The 11,674-nt window shown below is 29.9% G+C and overlaps 1 protein-coding gene across 1 annotated transcript in view; it reads left to right on the forward strand.

Annotated features, from left to right (window-relative positions):
• Positions 1-2,179: 2,179 nt before the first annotated feature.
• The window catches only part of LOC117172033 (ADP-ribosylation factor-like protein 4C), a 39,070-nt gene continuing 29,575 nt past the window's right edge, over positions 2,180-11,674 (forward strand). The window contains exon 1 of the mRNA XM_033359764.1: positions 2,180-2,458. The gene's annotated coding sequence lies outside the window, so the exon portion shown is untranslated. The remainder of the gene's footprint in view (positions 2,459-11,674) is intronic.

Here is an 11,674-nt window from a genome sequence, read left to right on the forward strand (position 1 = left end):
GGGGGGGGGTAGAAATTTCTTAAAAATGATCAAATATGTTGGGAATGGCCCTTAACTAAAAAGACAAATCAAGTTAAACGTTTCAGAAAAAAGCAAGTTTCTAGTATTAATAAATAAGAAGATAAATAATAAAAGATACATAATAAATAATAATAAAAGACAGAAAATAATAATTTGTTAAACCAATTATTTTCGCTAAATTGAATTAAATATTAACTCACTCTAAGTGAAAAGTAAACAAAAAATTGACGATTTTAGAAAAAATCCGCAATTTCGGGCATTATTCAAAGAGAATATTATTAACAATAATAATCAATTATTAAAAAAATTATCATTATTTTTATTATTAAATTATTGTTATTTTAACAAAAAGTTAGAATTTTTTGAAAAAATCGCGACATTCTATCTCTATTCTCAGAAATAATTACTTTAAAAAATTGTTTAAACAATTTTCATTCAAAAACCGCAAAAAAATCATGATTTGCGTCAAAAACTCACAAAACCCATTTTTTCACTTATAGGGTTTTTTTGCCCTACATAATACACTTATGAGAGTGATATTTTTTTTAATATACAATTAAGCTATTCCCCTTTCGGGCTTGGCGCGTCACTCATTCCCTGAGTAGAGTAGTCATGTGAGGAAGAAAGTAGGGTTTTCTATGATTTTATTAATCTAAATATTATAACTGCTGTCATTTCAAATGAAAAACATTATTTTTTATGAAAAATGTTAAAATTCACAAAAAAGACATTAATTTTAACCATATTTTTTGCACTTGAATTTTTTCTGACACTCACTTCTTATTTTTTCCGGAAAAACATTCTCTACAACTTTACTGTTTCCAATTTTAAAAATAACTGAATAATCTTAAAATGTAATTATTTGTTTAGAAAATGTTGACTTAAAAAAAATTGTTCTGATGATATCAGTCACAGAAAAATTTAATTTCAAAATATGAAAGAGCAAAAAACATGGTTAAAATTAGTGGTTTTTTTGTGAATTTTAACATTTTTCTTTAAAAAATTATATTTTTATTCGGAATGACATCAGTTATAATATTTTGATTCTTGAAGTCATAGAAAAACTATTTTTCAGATATCTGACTTTATAGGCACTACGGTTAAATTATAGAATAGCTGGTACCCCCCTTTATTTCCTGGAAATTTTCTTTTTCCAAAATCAAACTATTGGAACATGAAATTCAAATGAATTCGAAGCGATTTGTTGAAAGTAAGCATTAAAATTATTGTTAATTTCATTATTATAACGTGTTAAATATGGGTCCACCAAAAATTGGAAATTGCCGTATTGAACTGACCGTTTAAGTCCTTTTACAAATCGCGGCAAGATATAAAGTTATAAATAAGTGTAATTTGAACTTTTATTTACATATCTTGACATATTTTGCTGTTTGTTTTGTTCATATAAACCATTTTACTTACAAAAAAAAGAAATAAAGAGTTTCTAATCTTCTTATAGAAAGAGCCGCTTCAAATTCTAGAGCACCTCGACCCCTTTTCCAACTTTAAGCAAATTACAAATGAAATTTTTATAATTGGTTCTATTGATGAACATAATTCACAAAATATGTTCCATTTTATTAAAAAGATAAAATTTTTTCATATACATACCCTTTTTTCCAACAAGAATGTCTTAAAACATTTCAATGGTAAGTTGAATATGGCAAATTCAAATTTTTGGTAGACCCATATTTGGCACGTTATAATAATGCAATTAACAATAATTTGAATGCTTTTTTTTTTTTTAAATCGCTTCGAATCTACTTCAATTTCATGTTCCAATACTTTCATTTTGGAAAAAAATTTCCATGAATAAAGGGTGGTACCAGCTATTCTATAATCTGACCGGCATTACAAATGCCTTAAACTTCATTAGGATTGGAGCCACCTCTACATATAACAAAAACTTGATTAATTTTTGTTTGGATTCGATCTAACTTCCGGGCGATATGCATACAAATTTGAAAACAAAATTTCCCATGCATTTTTGGACCACCCTAAGAAGTATGCAGAAAAGACTGAAAATAAGGTCGGTAAGCTTAAGGCACTCTCGGGGAAGTGCTGCCAAGTGGTGGTTACTATCGGAAGTAAGGTTGTGGCCAGCAGTGAATGTCGACAGTCGATGTCGAAAGAGCAGTCATGTTTCAGTTTCAGTGCTCGCTAACCCATCGTTGGGTTGGATGTGTTTTAATGTAGCTCGGCTGATCACGAATACCGTAGTATTCGGCTTAGTCCTTAATGTAAATATTGCAGATGTCAAGAGAATAGGTGAAGAATGGTGGCTGTACATCGATTAAAGTAAATTTTAAGTGTTAAGGTGAAGTGCGGCATAATATCATTTGAATGTTCGGCGGTAATATAAAAAGTGTACTGTGTAATCTTCATTCTCGCAAAGGATTTTGTGTCTTTCCCTTTGGATTTATTCGGCGCCAAAATGGTAAGGGTATTCAATTATAGACTTGATTATTAATTATTTTAAAATGTCTGTACAGAAAATGTACATTATTATCATACCCAACTTCTGTTTTCCTTGCTCCCCTTTATATTTGTTATTCTAATCATTTTGACAATAAGCAAATATTGGTGTCAGTCATATGGAATTTCCGTACTCGCAACGGCCTATTTACGATCATTTTTTGACGAAGTAATGAATGCGGGGGATTAATTTTCATGGCAGTGAGGGTTAGTCTATTTGAATATGAAGTGTGTTTGCGAACATCTGGATATGATGTTTTTTGTCTTGTGAAACGTGAGAAACTGATTCGTTTTCAATCATTAACACTTGTTACTTGTAAATTAAAGCCTGTCGTAATCCGACCTAGTAATTGAGATAATTGAAATTTATGTTAACCTATGTCTAACCTAATGAGGGACTGTATACAGCTAGTTTTTTATTTGGTGGCACCTAATATAAAATAATGAAGTAATTTAAAATTGATCGTCTAATTAAATTCAATGTATAAACCCTGTGTTTAGAATTGATGTACTCATCTGATACTATTGCTTCACTTAACTTTAAATGATGCCTGCGACAATTTGCAATGGGATGAACATCATTATGCAAATAGTCTCATCCGGTAACTGACCAAGTCACTGTGAGCCCAAAAAAACATGATTTTACACCAAGTTCTGCAATTGAAAAAAGTACTTCGAATGTCTAGTCATCTATAAAATCACTTGACATGAATACCATAGTTGCCCTAGATAGATCGTTGGATAGGATGTAAACATTGATCATTTTTTAAGTTATAGGAATTTATCGAATTTAGCACCATGGATTTTGCAATTTTTAGTGTAAAGTTCATTAATATGTCTTTTTAAAGTATACATTTTTCTATTAAAATTGCAGTTTGAAAAATTTATTGATGTTGTCATTAATGCATACATAGTTTAGTAACTTCGCAGTTAGAAAGACGCAGAAACCATTATATTTTGGCAGAAATACGCATGTGCCCATAGTTTTCAAATTATCAGTAAAGAAAAAGGTCAAAGTTCACGGAAAGGACAGAAGTGAATTTTTGTTGCGGATAATTTTCAAGTATATAAATTTAAATTTTTCAGTATGGAAACAAAACAAGATTCAGTAGAGTTGACATTTTCCGTGTTGTGGGTGAATATTAGCACGAGAAGTTAATTACATTTTGTTTTTTCTGTTTTGGTATTTATAGATTTATATCTTACTTAGATAATATCTTTTTCATTATGTATATACAAATATAGCATTGGTATTGTCATAAAGCATGCGACAAAACCCATCTTAATGCGAAGCATCAGCGGTTAAGCATTAACGGTTTTATTGCTTTCATCAGTATAAAAAGTAAAATTTCACATAAAATAAGTTCTTGCAGAAGCATAGTAAAGTAAGCAATGAAAATAATTAACAAATCGTTACCTATTACTTTTAATATAGTTTATGTTTATTAATTAGTAGTAATAATATGAAAAATAGATCAGTAACCCTAAACCTACAGCATCACTTTTAATCCTAAGATGGTTAAACAAAATGATAAACAGAACAGATAAATAAATAATTGACAACTACAATACATTAAAACAATTGACTAATTTCAATTGTTTAATGCATCGCAAAAGAGTTCGAATGATTTAAAGAAATTTGAAAGATTTGCAGGCATTTAAAAGGATTTCAACAGATTTAAAAGGATTTCAGAGAACTGTGTACGATTTCAAACATTTAAAAAGATTTAGAGGGATTTTAAACTTTAAAAAATATTTCTAGAGATTTTTACGGATTTCAAGGAATTTTCACAGGATTTGACAGATTTCAAGAGATTTCCTTGGATTTTAACATATATATTTCACGGAATTTTAGAGAAAGAGGATTGCAAATGTTTCCATAGTTTAAATGGGTTTGTATGAATATATAATACAGAATTTGCACGAATTTAAAGGAATTTTTGCAGGGTCGTGTATAATCGTTCCAAGAAATCTTGTGGAATTTATCATATTTCATGAGATTTTAAGAGATTGCGAAAATTCTCTGATATTTCAAGAGTTTTTACGGAAATTAATAAGGGATTTCAAGGATTTTTATACCATTTCAATGGATCTTAAATGATGTTCAGATATTCTAAAAAATTCCTTGGATTTAAATGAAATAAGGATTTCCATGGATTTCAAGAAATTTTCATAGGATTTCAATAATTTTAAGAGATTTCCAGGAATTGTAGCGGTCTTATATTTAGATATGAAATATTTCAAGAAATTTCATGGAATTTTGCCATATTTCACGGATTTTAAAAGACACAAAAATTTCCTAGTATTTCAATGATATTTTACGGAATCTTTACGATATTTTAAAGATTTTAAGAAATTTCGCGCAATTTTAACAGATTCAATGGAATTCCAAATGATTTCAATGATTTATAAATATCTTAATCATTTTTAAAGAGTTTTAAAGGATATCTAGGATTTTCAAGGGATTTCAAGAAATTTCAACAAATCTTAAGGGATATTATGATATTATAAAGAAATGCAACGCGACATCTATTGATTTAAAAGATTTTTTGTATTTTCAATGCAGATTTGAAGATATATTAAGATATTCCAAAGGATTTATATAAATTTCAAGGAGTTTTCACGGCATTCCAAAGATTTTCAGAAAGTTCGCGGGATTTTATCGTATTGCACGAGATTTTGAAGTGTTATAATGATTTCCAAAGATTGCAAGGCCCTGGGATATATATTAGGGATTTTCGAGAATTTCAAAGTATTTTATGGGATCTTAAGGGATTCTGAAGTATTTCAATGGCTATTAAGGGATTTTAACCGATTTCGTCGGTTTTAGCCAGATTGCAGGAGATTTCAAAAGATTGCAATGATTTCTAAATATTTCACGGACATGGGAAATATATATTTGGGGTTTTTAATGATTTCAAAGATTTAAAGAAATTTCGTGGGATTTCGCAAGGAATTTTGTAGGATATTAGCATATTTCGCGGGATTTTAAAAAATGATGGCAAAAATGTCCAATGATTTTAAGAGATCTTAACGGACTTGAATAGGAATATTTAACGATTTCCAAGAATTTTAAGCAATTTCAATGGATCATAAGGTATATTCTGGAATTTCTACGATATTTCAAAGATTTCAAGAAATTTGGTAGAATTTGCCATATTTGACGGGATATTTAAGAATTGCGAAAATTTCCTAAGATATCAAGCTTTTTTAACGGACTTTCAAAAATATTTATTATAATTTCAGGGGATTTCATTTTCAACATATTTTAAGGGATATGACGATAATACAAATAAATTCAACGGATTTAAAAATATTTTAAGATATTTCAAAGAATTTTCAACAATTTGAAGAAATTTTTCTTAGGATTTCATAGATTTCAATATTCTAGAGATTTCATCGTATTTTAACAGAATTCACGTGATTTCAAATGAATTGCATGGATTTTCAAATATTTCAAAAGCATCTAACTAATTTTGAACGATGGATTTCAAGGATTTTATGTGATTTCAATGGATTTTAAGATATACATTTAGATACTCCAAAGGATTTCTATGAATTTCAAGGTATTTTCACGAGATTTCAAAGGTTTTGAGAGATTTCGTGGAAGTTTATCACATTGCTTATGATATTGCAAAGAATTGTAATGATTTACAAATAGTTTAAGGCCATAGGACATATATTAGGGGTTTTCAAGGATTTCAAAGTATGAATGGGATTTTATAAGAGATTCCTATGGCTTTCCATGAATATTAAAAGATTTCAAAAAAATTCGTGGGATTTTATCAGATTGCAAGAGATTTAACCCTTTAAAGGCCAAACCTCAATTCCATTAAATAAAAATTCTGACAAAATTCAGAAACAATGTATGGGCCTTTCCTGACCGACTTTTGAAAAAATTTATTTTTATAATTTTCTCAATTTCTATTAAGTATATGATAACTCAAAATCACCTTACGAGATGCGGAATGGTACACTCTGATTTAATGCACGTATTGGTTATACAGATTTCTGAGATCGTTACCTAAAAATTAGGAAAATAAAGAATGGTGAATGTTGCCATGAAATATCTATTAGTATTTTGCAAAATGATATCAACGTATTTTATGGGACCTTTAGACATTCTGAAGTTATTTCATGTATTTTAAGGAGTTTCAACAGATTTCATGGAATTTTTTCAGAATGCAAGTGATTTCGAAGGACTGTAATGATTTCAAGGCTATTACATATCTATTAGAGTTTTGCAATGTACCTAAAGTTCTGAACGTTCAAATGAACAAAATATTTCCTTCCGATTCCTTTTTATTCAGAAATATTGTTCCAGATATACAGTATTTTATTAAATTGGAGGAGATTTCAAAGGATTATAATGACTTGGAAAAATTTTCAGGCCATGGGATGTCTACCCATGTAGAAATTGCCCTATTTTGCCCCATTGAAACAGTGGCGCTGGCAAGGCCCAGACCAGTTATCATATTTTCAATCAAAATAATTAAATTATTATGGGGCACAAATGGAGCATTAAAATATAAATGTCTTTTATTAACTATAAACCCACTTTAGGCCTGGGGCGAAAGCGTGTTAAGGAACATCGTGCAAGATAAGAACTTAGTTTCTTTTCATTGTGTTGATAAAAATAAAAAATGTATTCATTAATATTTTAAAAAATTGTGCCCGCCCAGAAGAATTTGAAATATATTATTAGTAATTCTATAATATTTTCTAGATGTATGCATTAGGCAATTTTTCTTTTATTGTTAAAGTTTTTAAAAATTTGGAAACTTACATTAAAATTAGTTGCAAAAAAGATGTATTCAGGGAATTTTTTAGATTTCAGAACATTAACTTAAACATAAACCGTCTCCGTCCAACATTTTTTGTAAAAACTATTCAAGACACTGAACCAAAAAATACGATTGTTGAATTTAAAAAATCGTCGACAAAGTTGCCTTTATATGGAAGATTCCGAGTATACACCTATTATGAGAAGGTGAAATAGATTTAAAATAAATATAGGCAAAAGGAATTTTCATTTTGTAATTTATTTAAAAGTATAGTGAAGTTATCAAGTTTTTGTATAATTTAAAATGTTAAAATTTAAAGTAATTTCGAAAATTCTACTGGTCTTGAAAACGGGTTTTTTGCAGCATCAAAGACTGAAAAATTATAATATAATATATACTTTCAGTAGCATTATACTAAATCAAATAAATTTTGTTTTGTAAAACTAGTTTTTGTTTATTATTATTATTATAATTTGGAAAAGTAGGACATAGCTGAGAGAAACTGGACAGGCCCTGACAAGTTTGCTGTAAGTATGGCAAAAATCTAAAAAAGCGTTACTAGGAAAAACTGGTCAGTGCCTTATCAGACCCACTTTTATATTTCTACACGGGAATTAGTATTTTGCAAGGATTTTTAAACCTATTTTATGGGATCTTAAGAGTTTCTGAAGTAATTCTATATATCTTAAATGACAGATTGCAGGAGATTTCAATGGATTGTCATGATTTCGTAAGATTTTAAGGGTAAATGGGGTATATATTATTGTTTTCCAAGAATTTCAACGGATTTTATAGGATCTTAACAGGATCTTAACAGGAGATTTCAAAGGATTGTAACACAGAATAAAGTAATGATAAAATTTGTTGCAGGAAATTTTTTAGAGGGATAAAATTTGATTCAGACAACTTCGCGTTTTTCAAAACACGCGTGCTATCATGGAAAAACAAAAGAAAGTTTAACCGATAGTAGGTTAAAGTTTACCCTGTAAAGTTAATTTTTGTTGCAGCTAATCTTTCAGCGCAAATCGATGTAAATTTTATCTTCTGTTTTTTCTGTGAATGATTTTCAAAGGTTTCTAAGCCATCTGAAATCTATTAGGATTTTTCAAGGATTTCAACTTATTTTATGGTATCTCAAGAGATTCTGAAATATTTCCATGTATCTTAAGCGATTCCAACAAGTTTCATGGGATTTTATATCAGATTGCAGTAGATCTTAAAGGATTGTAATAATTTCAAAGATTGCAAGACCATGAGGTATCTATTACTGTCATGCAAGGATTTCAACGTATTTTATGGGGTCTTAAGAAATTCTGAAGCATTTCCATATATCTTAAGTGATTTTAAGAATGGCAAAATACTTCAAAGGCTTTCGTATAAGGTTATTGTGTCCCTATATACTTCTATAGGGTTTCTTCCCAAGTTATTTCATGGTGGGTCTAGAGTAGGTAACATGTGGTTAAATGATTTCACATGTCATAAGTTAACAAAAAATATAGTTCATCTCTACAACCATTATTGAATAGAAACATGTTTCAATGCGGCAGACAGGACCAGCAGCTGATTATAAAATCGAAACCACGTGGCATATGGCTGATGCTAGGTTGCTAGGTTGGTAGAGATTGTAGAGTTAAGATTTTCAAATCTGACATTTGAGCCAGATGGGGTTAGTTGAGACATGCAGCATGGCCCAAATTTGAATCATTTTGATGGCTTCCCATTTTCAGCGTTGTCAAGTATGATCATAAATTATTCATCGCGAATTGATGTTAATGATCTTTATTTATAAAGTAGCATTTATTTGGCAATTTTATTCAATCCTGAATCGAGCTGGTGGAATATTGCTGAACGATGTATGCGCATGCGCTTTTATACTAGTCGATATCTCTACCAATATACGAATACCCAGTTGCCAACCCGCAACACCAACACGCGTATCAACATTGGTAACTGTTAATGTCAGCACACTCAATGATGGTAGGTCATTCTTACCTGTCTCGTGAAATTCGATTAATTCCATTTGAAACCTTACTGACATTCACCAGAAACTGGAAAAATATTTAATTAAGAAATCCATAAATAATTTTTAAATTATACCTTGCTCATCAAATTTTTCAATTGAGCTAAAGAGCAAATATGCATGTAACAAGTCAGCAGATGGCATTTCTTATGGTCGGGATTAAACATTAACAAAAGTCTTTCATGGTTAGTTAAATAATAATACCCAAAAACGTCTCACTTATTATAAATTAAATCAGGTCCATCTTAGTTCATTTATGACTTTGTTTGGAATAGATTTCTTACTTTTATTCTATCCAAGTTTCTGTAGTCGTGTGAACTTTTAGACTATTAATGGTCTTCCATAAACTACGTTGTCACTTATAGACTATTTTTAACCCTATACGTCGACCCTCGTTGACAAACGTGGTTTAGCCTCCCTCTCCCCTGAAAAGTAACATAGCACCAAATTCTACCAAAACAAAAGAAAGGGTGATTTTCATGGAAATAGGGTAATAATGGAGAAATAAATTCTTAAATCAAATTAGCGCAAATAACATATTGAATTCAATATGAAATAGTGAAATTTTCAGATAAAGAATTATCTTTTTTAAAAACAAAAAAAAAACATTTTCAACCCAAAAATTAAATTTCAAATCAAACAGGTGATTCTTGAAAAATATGAAACAATTCACTTTTTAACCAAGTAGTTTAATTTTCAATTAAACAAGATTAATTTTTAATCAAATACAAATTTAATCAAAAACACGATTTTAAAAATAAATTACATCAATTTTAAACAAAGTTGTTTAATTTTAAAGCTAAAAGGTCGAATAATCTACAAAACGGTTGAATTTTTAAGTCGAAAATATGATTTTTCAGCAAAAAATTTAATTTTATACCAGAAAGTTAAATTTTCATAAAGATAGTGTAATTTTTAACCAAATAGTCAAATCCTTCATTAAAATAATTACATTTTCAACCAAGAAGATGAATCTGGGAAAAATATGAATTTTTAACAAACAAGTTTAACTCTCAACTAAAAGTAATTGACTTTTTTTTACTAAAAAAGGTTAAATTTTGAACCAAATAGTTAAATTAAATTTATAGTTAATTTTCAACAGAATTGTCGAATTCGAAAGCTAAAAAGATAAATTATATACAAAACGGTTGAATTTCCAACACAAAAATATTATTTTTAACGAAAAAGTTAAACTTCCATAAAAATAGTTTAATTTTCAACAATAAAGTTAATTTTCAATCGAATAGGTTAATTTCCTATCGTATTATTGAATCCTCAACCAAACCCGATTAATTTAGACCCAAAAAGGTGCATTTTTAATGTTTATCTCAGCCAATATGCAAAATCTCGCAAAATGTTTTTTATAAAAGTTTTAGATCGTACAAAAATACACATTTTTTTCTACGAGTGATAGTTTCCAAGAAAATTAGTGGTATCTCGATTTTTATGAAAAAAAAAAAAAACAATAAGCATTCTCTATTGGTTTCGGTTGGATACCTACTTACGCTTTTCACCACGGGAAGGTTAGAGTATTTTGAAAACCATTTTTTTTTGTATTTTGTAATTTTTTAATTGTTTTTTTACTTTTATGATTTTTAAATATATTTTAATTTATTTTAATTAGAAATTCTGAGTATATACTATTTATTGTCTTGATTGTATACTCCTTATAAGTTTTTTTATAATAGTCTGTTGAGTATATTTAGTGGCCAGGGCAATATGCTTTTATGTTAGTAATTAATTCTTTAAACGGATCAGCAACTATTTTCTTTACGCGTCGCCGCCACAAAAATTCCCAGAGATGCTCTGCAATGTTGCTCTTACGCACTCCTCCTCGTGAGGGAAATCGTCGCATCCACCGCTAAGATGACTCGATGTTTTATGTGTGCGCTCCGGAATCGGGACCCACAAATTGTTCGGAATGATTCACAGTTTTGTGGACAAATCCATGATCTTCGAGATTAATCTATCCCTTCCAACAATCGGTGTGGATTTCTGTCCCTTCCGCTACATGCTTTTTTATTAATGCAATTAAAGTAGCCTGATCTCTCTTATTATCGGGACAGATTTCCAACCGATAGTTGTAGGAATGTCCTCTGTGGATCATTCCGACAATCCATGATCCTGCTACTACACGTCCTCGCTCGTATTTTCGACGGCCGATTTTTCACTCATCGATTTCAATAACTTCACCGACACCGCCGATGCGACCATCCTCTTCGAAGTTGCTGTGTGTGTGTGTGTGGGAAGGCACCCCTGTGACTGGTCACAGAAATAATGTAAGGTCACACCCCTGTCTCTTTTCCTACGCGTCGTTGGGGCGAGAAGGCATCCCTGTGACTAGTCACAGAAATAATGTAGGTCACGCCCCTGT

The sequence above is a fragment of the Belonocnema kinseyi genome, chromosome 4 (genome assembly GCF_010883055.1).
Source record: "Belonocnema kinseyi isolate 2016_QV_RU_SX_M_011 chromosome 4, B_treatae_v1, whole genome shotgun sequence".
Taxonomy (NCBI): Eukaryota; Metazoa; Arthropoda; class Insecta; order Hymenoptera; family Cynipidae; genus Belonocnema; species Belonocnema kinseyi.